General features: G+C 46.5%; 2 protein-coding genes across 3 annotated transcripts in view; one reads left to right on the top strand and one right to left on the bottom strand.

The window, feature by feature from the left end:
* The window catches only part of LOC106611901 (janus kinase and microtubule-interacting protein 1), a 55,661-nt gene extending 53,059 nt beyond the window's left edge, over positions 1-2,602 (bottom strand). For both annotated transcript variants that reach the window (XM_014212557.2, XM_014212556.2), the window contains exon 1: positions 1,873-2,602. The gene's annotated coding sequence lies outside the window, so the exon portion shown is untranslated. The remainder of the gene's footprint in view (positions 1-1,872) is intronic.
* A 24-nt stretch (positions 2,603-2,626) lies between these two features.
* The window catches only part of LOC106611899 (wolframin), a 34,129-nt gene continuing 22,248 nt past the window's right edge, over positions 2,627-14,507 (top strand). Inside the window, exon 1 of the mRNA XM_014212553.2 lies at positions 2,627-2,644. The gene's annotated coding sequence lies outside the window, so the exon portion shown is untranslated. The remainder of the gene's footprint in view (positions 2,645-14,507) is intronic.

Consider the following 14,507-nt stretch of genomic DNA (forward strand, 5'->3'; position numbering starts at 1 on the left):
CTAGATATAGAAGGCTAATGTAAACTAGCAAAATTTGCCCATGAAAGGAAGTTAGGCTAACAAGCAAGCATTTTAGCAGCCTACAGTAGGACAACAAAAATAAAAGTGTGTACTGTATGACAGTCATAGACGTTTCATAACCATGAACGAGAGGAGGAGAGCATTGGCGTTTCCCTACAAGTATATTTGTGTGTATAAGGTAGTTGTTATGAAATTGTTAGATTACTTGTTAGATATTACTGCATGGTCGGAACTAGAAGCACGAGCATTTCGCTACACTCGCATTAACATCTGCTAACCATGTGTATGTGACCAATAAAATTGGATTTGAAGTAGAGTGAGTCGATATGTATTTTCCTCTTGCATGAACACATACAAACACACAAATCAGAACCATGGAAGCCACATTATATTTAGTTTACGTTGATTGAACTAAATAGTTTTTGGTATCTTTTAGTTGTCACTGTATTAGACTAAGTAGAGGTGAGGCTGGAATAGTGGAGGCAGCTCCTGTTTTCTTCGTGACTTGCAGTAATTCTCCATGGTTCTAAATCAATAGTTATTTAGTGGTCTGAAAATGTCGGAAACATGAACTTTCTTTACCATGCTGCAGGTCATGTAACTGTTTGTTACATGTAATATGCGTTGTGGACTTCACCAGACAGGTTGCTCTCCCGTTTCGTGATGAAACAAAGGTGTGGTTGAATTTATTCTGCCACTGTGTCTTCATATTGACTCGGCTTTAGCCTTTAGGCATATATCACGGTCGCAAGGTATATGAATAGGTTATAGAGCAAACAACGCAATTATCACACCACATATGTTGTAATATGGCATTTTTTCTGGCTTGGCTTCGCCGGTGATTTTACCGACGCACCGTTACTGTAATGGCTGTGCGTCCAGCTGCTTTATGCAATATACAGTAGTGTAGTGTAGACTAGTCTCACTCGACAGATACTAAGCTTGTTCGACAGCGTGGTGGAGGGGTGCAGGCTACTCTAAGGGACCCGACAGAGAAGTGCTTTTCTTTCGGCCAACTCTTTAATGAGCTGTCAAATCACCCCGACTGCGTGGGAGATTGGGGGGGGGTTGGCTGGGATGTGTGTCCAACCACACCCTCGGCTGTGTGGAGCTCTGTGCCAACCCACCATCAGGCCGGTGTCCACATCAGTCAGTAGTAGGCTGTCATTCAGTACAATGTTCCGCCATTGGCCATGGGTGGGTGCCATGATGAAGAGCACAGCCCGTGACGTGCAAATACGCACATGTAATAAACCAGAGTCTCACGCCCCACCGGTGCTCGTGTCATTTCCATCCCGTAGCTAACCGACTGTGGCTGGTGATCCATGAGCAACTTAACGAGCATGTTAAAGCCTAACTAATGATCAGGTCTATTTTGCCTAGCTATCATATGCCATGCACCAATGTCATATAGGCTACTAGCCATTGTAATACACAACGTTAACAAGCCGTTGTTGGCTACAGTCCAGACCCATAAATCACAACATATTATTTCAACATCTGGAGATGGACATGTCACCAGCTATTAACCGCCACCGACTGCAGACCACAGCATCCATATTCCTGACCTATACGCCTGTCTCTAAAAAGTTGAAGATCAGTATATTATACTATTATGGCCGTGTTGCAACATCCGCAGTCTAGACAGTGATTTACACGGACTCTGTAAAGAAGATACAATGTAAACGAATGTATCCATACAGCGAGGTGATGCCAGCACTACCCCGATATCAGAGGACGTCGCTCTCTGTAGAATCCAGTCTGCCTTCCTGTCAGAGTTTGCACAGGTAACATACATTTATTAGCCAGCAGAGCTATGGGACTGACCAACTGACCAACATATACACTTACTTAAATGTTGTCTGTCATCAAGTGGGAGGTAGCCTTGTCTGTTTGGGGCTCCGACAGAGATGTCAAACGTTTCTGGTTGACTGGTTCTCATCCACTACGGCAGCGGTGCCTCGGCATCCGTCCGAGAGAGAGAGCGCACACCTCACCCCGATTTGAGAGATGCTGTGCAGCTTTTCCGTCGGGCAGGTAAATGACAAACTTATCCTCTCAAATAGCCTGCTATTAATTAATCCCTTTTTAACTAGTAGCAGAGGGTAACGTTGAGCAAAATGTAGGCTAAATTCCACTAAAACGTTAACGTGGTGGCCAGACTGGATTTACTGTTCTGCTGTGGGTTTCTCTAGGCACACCCGGCACGCTGGCACACGCCACGCCTACACATGACGTCGGCTTTCTCTCAAAACGTTTCATCCAGCGTCCCAAGGCCACGTTCAGTTGACAAACGTTTTCGAACGTTGCAGATAGAAATGCCGTGAATAGAGCTAACGTGATTCCTTATGTCGGAGAGGCATATTTGGCCCCTGGACAGTGGGTTAACTGCCTTGTTCAGGGGCAGAACGACATATTTTTACCTTGTCATCTCGGGATTCGAGCGCTCTAACTACTAGGCTACCTGCGAGCCCCCTTGCTGATTCGTTGAACACAGTACTTGTATAGCTACTAGTCCTACATTTCTGAGTTTCCTAGTTCCAACTATTACGTGAACGCGGCATATAAAACGAGAGAGAAAACCCAACGCTACATGGATGTGGGAAAATCATGGACCACGCAGGTAAGGCAAAAGTCACGCGACAGCTGACTGCATGTTCAGGAATGACACCGCATGGCGGGAAGAGCGTGCGTGCATTGTACGGGAGCAGCATGCATCATCAGAGCCGTTATAACTCAATGTCAGCAGGGTTGACCATTGAGCTATGTAATCCGTTACATGTAAGGGATTACAAAAACGGTAACTCATCCGTTATGTTACCAGCTAAAATATTGTAATCGGATTACAGATACTTTTGAAATAATTGGAGGATTACTTTTAAATTCAGAAGGATGTTTATGTAAAAAATTATTTGACACTTCTCTGTTTTCTCAATGACATTAAAATCAGCATTGAAAAAAGGCGCACATTTAAATTTGTTCCACCTGAGTGAGTCTGACCACAAATCAGAGACTTGTCTCCACAATGTCTGTGCGACAGTCACTCCCTCCTTTGGCATTGGAGGATGTGTGTGGTAGTGTCTGGAACCATTGTATGTCATCTCTGATGTTGCACTTATCCTGGGATAGTGTATAACCTAGAGGCTCACTCCCCTCAGTGAGCTTGTCCAGGAGTGTGGTCAAGAAGGGGTTTTACTTGAGATGGGAGTATCTGGAGTTGACAATTGATTTATGCCATTGGTCAGTTGGTGTCTTTGTTTTATGAGTACCAGGAACGAGATCGGAACCTCGTCTTAGGGGCTTAATAATTTATAGCGAATGCTATCTGGCGACGGGATACTCCTTTGTCATTTAAAAAGTCTCACCTTGTGACTCGTTCCAAACATCTGTGGTTTGTTATGTAGACTAGGGGGTTGGATCTTTGCTATAAAAGATCTCAGTAGCCTTTGTGCTGGCGCTCTCAACGGATCATCAGAGACGGTGATTCGTCAACCAGCCATCGCTATTGCAAAGCTCTCACTATTAAAGATTTAGTTTAAGTATAACTCTGACTTGTGTGATAAGTTTGTCTCTCCTCATTTATAGTAAAGAAATGAACCACCACACCATTCATCTGAGAGTGGCTACATTTCTCCAGGCCCATCCCTCAGCAACCATTTTGTTATCTGTGGATTTGCCCTTTAAACAGCTGCATATTATCAAGATATGAAAGTGTCACCAACAAATAGGAAAACAATAGGCCTATAGCAAATGCAGGATATGGCATTTATTTTTCACATGTATATAGCACTTTTCAGTAGGCCTCAAAGCATGCCATTCCATGTGCACAGAATTTATTTTTCAACTCGAATCAATGAGCACAATCAGTCCTCCATGAAAACAAAATCATAAACAGATTAGGGATGACTAATAAATCCTTAGTTTTGGGATCATGTTCAGGTAAAACAATTCAGCTAATCTTTATTTTCAAGTCCTATTCTTGAAGATCAAGGGGTATAACATTTATTGGAATGACTGGAATTCTGATAGACTTAGGTTTTTAATGTAAAGATATCATTTAATCGTATTATTATATGTAGTAGCCTACATAACCAACCCATAAAGTAAAATGTAACATCCATATATGGCCAGCTATGTAAACTTTGATTTATCCTGCAATAGATGTCTTTCAATTGTTAACAATAATTTGTGTCTTCTTCTAAGGCCTCTCAAGGGGAAAGTAATCTAAAAGTAACGGAATGTAGTCAGATTACGTTACTGAGTTTGGGTAATCCAAAAGTTACGTTACTGATTACAATTTTGTACAGGTAACTAGTAACTGTAACAGATTACATTTAGAAAGTAACCTACCCAGCCCTGATGGTCAGCGCATGAAGCCTCCCCTTTAAACTAGGCATAATAATGCATAATACAGCAGTCCTATATCCTAATAATAGGCCATTGAATATGGATGATACCAAATTAACCTGTGGCCCTTTGAAGTGGACTGAATGTGACAAAAAACCTTTAGAGCTTTGGGCCCTAGCCTGTTCCATTTGCTTCCCTTTGCTCTTATATCTGGTGACTGCCTGCTCATCCTGTCCAGCAGGAGTTCAGGACAATCAATGCAGCTGCATACTCACTGTAAAAACCAACTCCCACAGCACACTTGGACTGACTATGGGAATGTTTGAATAGGAGGAGCGTTTGCGTACGTGAACATCATCCAGCAGTATAAGTATGTACAGTGCATTCGGAAAGTATTCAGACCCATTTACTTTTCCACATTTTGTTATGTTACAGCCTTATTCTAAAATGGATTAAATCATTTTTTCCCCTCATCAATCTACACACAATACCCCATAATGACAAAGCAAAAATTGTTTTTTACATTTTTTGGGCAAATGCATTAAAACATTTTTAAAAAATACCTTATTTACATAGGTATTCAGACCCTTTGCTATGAGAATCGACATTGAGTTTGAGTTTATTTTATTTTTACAGGGACAGTGCACATTAATCAACGTTTCAGTAAAAGTGCCGGTTTTAGCCAGCCGGCTAATTTTCAACCGCAGTCCCTGGGCAATTGAGCTCAGGTGCATCCTGTTCCATTGATCATCCTTGAGATATTTCAACAACTTGATTGGAGTCCACCTGTGGTAAATGCAATTGATTTTACATGATTTGGAAAGTCACACGCCTGTTTATATACGGTCCCACAGTTGACAGTGCATGTCAGAGCAAAAACAAAGCCATGAGATTGAAGGAATTGTACGCAGAGCTCCGAGACAGGATTGTGTCGAGGCACAGATCTGGGGAAGGGTACCAACCAAAAAAATTCACCAGCATTGATGGTCCCCAGTGGCCTCCTTCATTCTTAAATGGAAGAAGTTTGGAACCACCAATACTCTTCCTAGAGCAGGCCACCAAGCTAAACTGAGCAATTTGAGTTGGTGGTTGGTGACCAAGAATCCGATGGTCACTCTGACAGAGCTCCAGAGTTCCTCTGTGGAGATGGGAGAACCTCCCAGAAGGACAGCCATCTCTGCAGCACTCCACCAATTAGGCCTTTATGGTGGAGTGGCCAGACAGAAGCCACTCCTCAGTAAAAGGCACATGACAGCCCATTTGAAGTTTGCCAAAAGGCATCTAAAGGACTCTCAGTCCATGAAAAACAAGATTCTCTGGTCTGATGAAACCAAGATTGAACTCTTTGGCCTGAATGCCAAGCGTCACGCCTGGAGGAAACGTGGCACCATCCCTACTGTGAAGCATGGTGGTGGCAGCATCATGCTGTGGTGATGTTCGTAAGCGGCAGGGACTGGGAGACTAATTGGGATCAAGGGAAAGATGAACGGAGCAAAGTACAGAGAGATCCTTGATGAAAACCTGCTCCAGAGCGCTCAGGACCTCAGACTGGGGCGAAGGTTCACCTTCCAACAGGAGAGTGACCCTAAACACACAGCCAAGACAATGCAGGAGTGACTTCGGGACAAGTCTCTGAATGTCCTTGAGTGGCCCAGCCAGAGCCCAGACATGAACGCGATCGAACATCTCTGGAGAGACCTGAAAATAACTGTGCAGCGACACTCACCATCCAAGTCTGACAGAGCTTGAGAGGATCTGCAGAGAAGAATGGGAGAAACTCCCCAAATACAATTGTGCCAAGCTTGTAGAGTCATATCCCAGAAGACTCTTGGCTGTAATCGCTGACAAAGGTGCTTCAACAAAGTACTGAGTTAAGGGTCTGAATACTTATGTAAATGTGATATTTCACCATTTTATTTTTAATACATTTGCAAAAAAAATCTAAAAATCTGTTTTTGCTTTGTCATTATGGGGTGTTGTGTTTAGATCGATGAGAATAAGGCTGTGACGTAACAAAATGTGGAAAAAGTCAAGGGGTCTGAATACTTTCCAGATGCCCTGTATACCTAACAGTGAGAGTAAATGAGAGAGTCTGCCTGAAGTCCCACAGTGGTGTGACTGACACAGATTCCCTGGATCTGGATGGATGAATTACACACGCCCAGCTGCCGGTCTCTCTGCCTACTGCTGTGGCCTGTCTGAGTGGCACCCACACACACACACACACACACACACACACATTGCTGCACGGTTTAGTGGCAGCATATGTAGCCCATCGCTGCTGGGCCAAAGGAGGTTGGGTGGGGTTGGTAGACTAGGCCTCATGCTGAGGACAGCAATCTAAGGTCGCGTTCCCCTGCTCAGACGTTGCATGCATCCAACCAATGGTTGTGTGCCACATCATCGACTGTCTAATCGACTGAAAGATTGCTGTAACATATGATGTGGTTAGCCGATACGTAAAATACCTATCCAGGCGTTGTAAGATCTGGCATGCATCAGAAACGCCTGGGGAGCACGCCCTTCCACAGGTCGAGTTCAAGGCGTTGAAGTGCATCAACAAATGGTTGCGTGACACGTCATCAAACTGTGCAGTCGGGCATCAGATGTAGTGTGACGTTTGAATGCGGTGTGGGCAGAGAGAGATTGACTGGTAATGAAGGTGTGCCTTTGTATAATTTCAACCCTAACCCTAACCCTTTTCATCTTTGTGTGTTGTGGAATGGGATGAGCGTGTAGAAACCCCGCTGCTGATCGAGACTGTCGGTTCTATTTCTATGGCTGTGCTAAGAGGAGCTGAGTGTTGAAACGCTGCTGATCTACACACTGTCGGTTCTATTTCTATGGCTGTGCTAAGAGGAGCTGAGTGTTGAAACGCTGCTGATCTACACACTGTCGGTTCTATTTCTATGGCTGTGCTAAAAGGAGCTGAGTGTAGAAACGAGCCTCTGTCTTAATTCACTTTACATAACCAGCTTAAGATTTCAACATATTCATGAATGTGTGACGTTATCAGCTTAACATATTCATGAGCATTAACGCTTTAAACTAATTATAAACCAGCTTCTTTAGAGACCGTTCGAAGTGCTCAGATGGGACCTGAGAGGGATTGAGTTACATGGAGATTTAGATAATCAAGTGAAGCTACTGATACCTTCCCACCTCTCATCCACTCTCCATCTCCCTTCCCCCCCACACACACATCATCTCCTGGACCCCTATCTCTCCATCTCCCTTCCCCCATACACACATCATCTCCTGGACCCCTATCTCTCCATCTCCCTTCCCCCACACACACATCATCTCCTGGACCCCTATCTCTCCATCTCCCTTCCCCCCACACACACATCATCTCCTGGACCCCTATCTCTCCATCTCCCTTCCCCCACACACACATCATCTCCTGGACCCCTATCTCTCCATCTCCCTTCCCCCCCCACACACATCATCTCCTGGACCCCTATCTCTCCATCTCCCTTCCCCCCATACACACATCATCTCCTGGACCCCTATCTCTCCATTTCCCTTCCCCCATACACACATCATCTCCTGGACCCCTATCTCTCCATCTCCCTTCCCCCCCACACACACATCATCTCCTGGACCCCTATCTCTCCATCTCCCTTCCCCCACACACACATCATCTCCTGGACCCCTATCTCTCCATCTCCCTTCCCCCCATACACACATCATCTCCTGGACCCCTATCTCTCCATCTCCCTTCCCCCACACACACATCATCTCCTGGACCCCTATCTCTCCATCTCCCTTCCCCCCACACGCACATCATCTCCTGGACCCCTATCTCTCCATCTCCCTTCCCCCCACACGCACATCATCTCCTGGACCCCTATCTCTCCATCTCCCTTCCCCCCATACGCACATCATCTCCTGGACCCCTATCTCTCCATCTCCCTTCCCCCCATACACACACCATCTCCTGGACCCCTATCTCTCCATCTCCCTTCCCCCCACACACACATCATCTCCTGGACCCCTATCTCTCCATCTCCCTTCCCCCCACACACACATCATCTCCTGGACCCCTATCTCTCCATCTCCCTTCCCCCACACACACATCATCTCCTGGACCCCTATCTCTCCATCTCCCCCCCACACACACACATCATCTCCTGGACCCCTATCTCTCCATCTCCCTCCCCCCACACACATCATCATCTCCTGGACCCCTATCTCTCCATCTCCCTCCCCCCCACACACATCATCATCTCCTGGACCCCTATCTCTCCATCTCCCTTCCCCCCACACACACATCATCTCCTGGACCCCTATCTCTCCATCTCCCTTCCCCCACACACACATCATCTCCTGGACCCCTATCTCTCCATCTCCCTTCCCCCCACACACATCATCTCCTGGACCCCTATCTCTCCATCTCCCTTCCCCCCATACGCACATCATCTCCTGGACCCCTATCTCTCCATCTCCCTTCCCCCCCATACACACACCATCTCCTGGACCCCTATCTCTCCATCTCCCTTCCCCCCACACACACATCATCTCCTGGACCCCTATCTCTCCATCTCCCTTCCCCCACACACACATCATCTCCTGGACCCCTATCTCTCCATCTCCCTTCCCCCCACACACACATCATCTCCTGGACCCCTATCTCTCCATCTCCCCCCCCACACACACATCATCTCCTGGACCCCTATCTCTCCATCTCCCTCCCCCCCCACACATCATCATCTCCTGGACCCCTATCTCTCCATCTCCCTCCCCCCACACACATCATCATCTCCTGGACCCCTATCTCTCCATCTCCCTTCCCCCCACACACACATCATCTCCTGGACCCCTATCTCTCCATCTCCCTTCCCCCCCACACACACATCATCTCCTGGACCCCTATCTCTCCATCTCCCTTCCCCCCCACACACATCATCTCCTGGACCCCTATCTCTCCATCTCCCTTCCCCCCATACACACATCATCTCCTGGACCCCTATCTCTGGATCTCCCTTCCCCCCACACACATCATCTCCTGGACCCCTATCTCTCCATCTCCCTTCCCCCCACACACACATCATCTCCTGGACCCCTATCTCTCCATCTCCCTTCCCCCATACACACATCATCTCCTGGACCCCTATCTCTCCATCTCCCTTCCCCCCACACACACATCATCTCCTGGACCCCTATCTCTCCATCTCCCTTCCCCCCACACACACATCATCTCCTGGACCCCTATCTCTCCATCTCCCTTCCCCCCATACACACATCATCTCCTGGACCCCTATCTCTCCATCTCCCTTCCCCCCACACACACATCATCTCCTGGACCCCTATCTCTCCATCTCCCTTCCCCCCACACGCACATCATCTCCTGGACCCCTATCTCTCCATCTCCCTTCCCCCCACACGCACATCATCTCCTGGACCCCTATCTCTCCATCTCCCTTCCCCCCATACGCACATCATCTCCTGGACCCCTATCTCTCCATCTCCCTTCCCCCCATACACACATCATCTCCTGGACCCCTATCTCTCCATCTCCCTCCCCCCCACACACACATAATCTCCTGGACCCCTATCTCTCCATCTCCCTTCCCCCCATACACACATCATCTCCTGGACCCCTATCTCTCCATCTCCCTTCCCCCCATACACACACCATCTCCTGGACCCCTCTCTCCATCTCCCTTCCCCCCATACACACACCATCTCCTGGACCCCTATCTCTCCATCTCCCTTCCCCCCACACACACATCATCTCTTGGACCCCTCTCTCTATCTCCCTTCACCCCCATACACACATCATCTTCTGGACCCCTATCTCTCCATCTCCCTTCCCCCCATACACACATCATCTCCTGGACCCCTATCTCTCCATCTCCCTTCCCCCCATACACACATCATCTCCTGGACCCCTATCTCTCCATCTCCCTTCCCCCCATACACACACCATCTCCTGGACCCCTCTCTCCATCTCCCTTCCCCCCATACACACACCATCTCCTGGACCCCTATCTCTCCATCTCCCTTCCCCCCACACACACATCATCTCTTGGACCCCTCTCTCCATCTCCCTTCCCCCCATACACACATCATCTCCTGGACCCCTATCTCTCCATCTCCCTTCCCCCCATACACACATCATCTCCTGGACCCCTATCTCTCCATCTCCCTTCCCCCACACACACATCATCTCCTGGACCCCTATCTCTCCATCTCCCTCCCCCCCCACACACACATCATCTCCTGGACCCATATCTCTCCATCTCCCTTCCCCCCATACACACATCATCTCCTGGACCCCTATCTCTCCCCCAAGTCAATGTTCACAGTACAGTACAGGCTCTGAAATATCCCCTCCTTTCCAAATGTTGATCCAAGTCCCATCCTGTCGCAGCCTGCCAGTATTGATGTAATGCTTCATATGTACAGTTGAAGTCGGAAGTTTACATACACTTAGGGTGGAGTCAATAAAACTCGTTTTTCAACCACTCCACAAATTTCTTGTTAACAAACTATAGTTTTGGCAAGTCGGTTCATTTTCCCAACAATTGTTTACAGACAGATTATTTCACTTATAATTCACTGTATCACATTCCCAGTGGGTCAGAAGTTTACATACACTCAATTAGTATTTGGTAGCATTGCCTTTAAATTGTTTAATTTGGGTCAAACGTTTCGAGTAGCCTTCCACAAGATTCCCACAATAAGTTGGGTGAATTTTGGCACATTCCTCTTGACAGAGCTGGTGTAACTGAGTCAGGTTTGTATGCCTTATTTGGATATATTGAAGTAACATCTCAAGACATCAGTCAGGAAGTTAAAGCTTGGTCACAAATGGGTCTTCCAAATGGACAACGACCCCAAGCATACTTCCAAAGTTGGACAACAAAGTCAAGGTATTGGAGTGGCCATCACAAAGCACTCACCTCAATCCCATAGAAAATGTGTTGGCAGAAGTGAAAAAGCGTGTGCGAGCAAGGAGGCCTACAAACCTGACTCAGTTACACCAGCTCTGTCAAGAGGAATGTGCCAAAATTCACCCAACTTATTGTGGGAATCTTGTGGAAGGCTATCTGAAACGTTTGACCCAAATTAAACCATTTAAAGGCAATGCTACCAAATACTAATTTGAGTGTATGTAAACTTCTGACCCACTGGGAATGTGATGAAAGAAATAAAAACTGAAAGAAATAATTCTCTCTACTTTTATTCTGACATTTCACATTCTTAAATAAAGTGGTGATCCTAACTGACCTAAGACATGGAATTTTTACTAGGATTAAATGTCAGGAATTGTGAAAAATTGACTTTAAATGTATTTGGCTAAGGTGTATGTAAACTTCCCACTTCAACTGTAAGTGACTAGGCTTCGTAGGCATGACTTACACTCTAATAGGTAGAGTAGATGGGTTTGATTCTGGTGTCCCACATAGTTACCCAAAACAACAGCCAAAAGCACAAACAGAGCAGACCACAGACTGCACAGAGTACATGTTGGTGGAGAAAGAGCTTGGTGTAGCATTTATTGATTTGTCCCTGTCCATTCAAAGACCTAACGGAGTGTCCCTGTCCATTCAAAGACCTAACGGAATGTCCCTGTCCATTGAAAGACCTAACGGAATGTCCCTGTCCATTGAAAGACCTAACGGAATGTCCCTGTCCATTGAAAGACCTAACGGAATGTCCCTGTCCATTGAAAGACCTAACGGAATGTCCCTGTCCATTCAAAGACCTAACGGAATGTCCCTGTCCATTGAAAGACCTAACGGAATGTCCCTGTCCATTGAAAGACCTAACGGAATGTCCCTGTCCATTCAAAGACCTAACGGAATGTCCCTGTCCATTCAAAGACCTAACGGAATGTAAACAGATCGCCGTCTGTGAAGTTAACAGTGTATGAGAACAAAAACACAGAGCTAGAATATCTAGATCAGAATCAAGATAAAAAGCTACTGTGTGGCCAGTGCAGGGAACAACACGTGGGCTCAGGATAGGAAATGGAATGGGTATATTTGTTTCAGTGGTTGGAAAGTAAACATTCTAGTGTGTTCATTACAATGTTAAGAAAACATTTAACAAAGCCTGTACATGCTGCTACATAGACTATACATACACACTGCCCCGGTGTTGTAATGCAGTGTCCTATACCAAAGCTGCTAACTAAGCAACATTCTACTGCGCACATACTCACTAGCAACAAACATAGGTAGTGTATGTGTGCATTAGCATTGCAACAGTTTACAAAAGACTTAAAGCTGTGAGAACTGACTTATCGCTCAAAACAAATAAAACCACCCCAAAACCAAAGGAACACTCAAATCCACAAACAGAACAAAAACAGACGTGTACAGCTGCCAGCTGTAGGTGACTAGCCCCTTGCGGTCAGCCCCTTGCGGTCCGCCCCTTGCGGTCCGCCCCTTGCGGTCCTTGTTTGAAGTGCCTCCATTCTTTCTCCCGGGCTGCATCCTTTATCCTCATCTTCATCATCCACCTCTTCTCCCAGAGCCTAAGAATAGAAGAGGATCAATTTGGAGAAGGAAGTTTGCCCACCCCGCCTGCGATATAGCAGGGAGCTACATTGCACATGAGCACACAGGCTGAGCTGGGTTTCCTGTTACAATGTAAAGCTCTTTGAGCTCTTGGAAAAACACCATGTAAATCCTATCCATCATCATTATCACAGCAGCATCTCAGTCACAAGTTACCACTCCTGTCAATATGGCTGCTGTGGTACTCAGGCTTGGTTCCATTCTAAAAAACTGCTCCCTTCCCTACAAAGTAGTGAATACTAGGGCCACATTCATTATGTTGCTGACACATTCAGATGTTAATCTACTCAGTCACTGACCGTTCTCACACGACCCCTGGCTGGTTGCTATGGTTACCCGAGGTTCCCTTCTTCCTGTGCGGCTCTGCTCATCAATTCGTCAGGGCAGCGATGGGCAGAGCCTGTTTCTGCAGAAGCCTGTTACCTAGAGACAGGGCAGCGTCAGTTCTGTAAATACTGTAACTCTTTCTATTGAATACAGATCATATTTCTGTTACCATAGTCTACATCTATCTTTTTCTTAATCGCCATTCCTTCCTGATCCCTGATCTGAATGAACTGTATAATAGGTGACATCAATACAGTGAATACCTAACATGAGGCTGGACCCTGTCCTATTGTTTTAAACCAGTCACCACCTGACAGGGACAAGGAAAGGATGTTAGGGCTGATAGGAGGGTCAGAGAGTCTATTGTCTGGAACAAAACACCACTGTGATCTCTACCATGAACCACTAAGTAACTGATGCTAGCTCCAGCCCTGCTGTTCTCCATCTGTAACCCTCCCTGGCCTGGCTGGGTGAAGACCTAACACCCTGATGGAGATTAGCACAATGAAAGGGATTGGCCTCATAACAAGCAAATTATTCCAAACCTCCGGCTTGAGTTTATTACCCAATCCGTGTGTGTGTGTGTGTGTGTGTGTGTGTGTGTGTGTGTGTGTGTGTGTGTGTGTGTGTGTGTGTGTGTGTGTGTGTGTGTGGACTTATATTACTATCCTTGTGGGTACTGGAAATCCCCACAAGGATAGTAAAACAAGGAACATTCTCCCACCTGGGGACATTTCCCAAGTCCCCAAGAGGACAAAGGCTATTTTAGGGTTAGGTTTAGGGTTATGAGTTAGGGTTAGGGTTAATGTTAGGTTTAAGGGTTAAGGGTTAAGGAAAATCTTATTTTGAATGGAAACAATGTGTAGGTCCCCACAAAGCACAGTAATACCAAACGTGTGTGTGTGAGTGTGTGGGTGGGTTTTTGTGTGCATTCAGAAACACAAGAGCAAAGGTACTAGACAGAAAGTGTGTGTGTGTTTGTGTCACAGAGTGTGAATGGAAAGTGCCCGAGCAGTAAACACCCACATCCCCTCCAACTGGATGCAGTAATCTACTAATCAGGTTTCATTTATAGAACTGCTGCCCTCTTTCCTCTCTCGCTCTCTCTCCCACTCTTTCTGTCTCTCTCTTTTTATTTCCCTCTATCTCTCACTTCCCTCTCATTCCCTCTCTTTTTCTCTGCCACCTCTGTCTGTGTGGAACAGCAGTGGTTGCATGGTGAGGGTGTGGAGCTGACAGTCCAGGCTCTCCCTGGAGGCCCTGAGAACCTGCATCTCAGAC

This window comes from Salmo salar, chromosome ssa09, assembly GCF_905237065.1.
Source record: "Salmo salar chromosome ssa09, Ssal_v3.1, whole genome shotgun sequence".
Classification (NCBI taxonomy): Eukaryota; Metazoa; Chordata; class Actinopteri; order Salmoniformes; family Salmonidae; genus Salmo; species Salmo salar.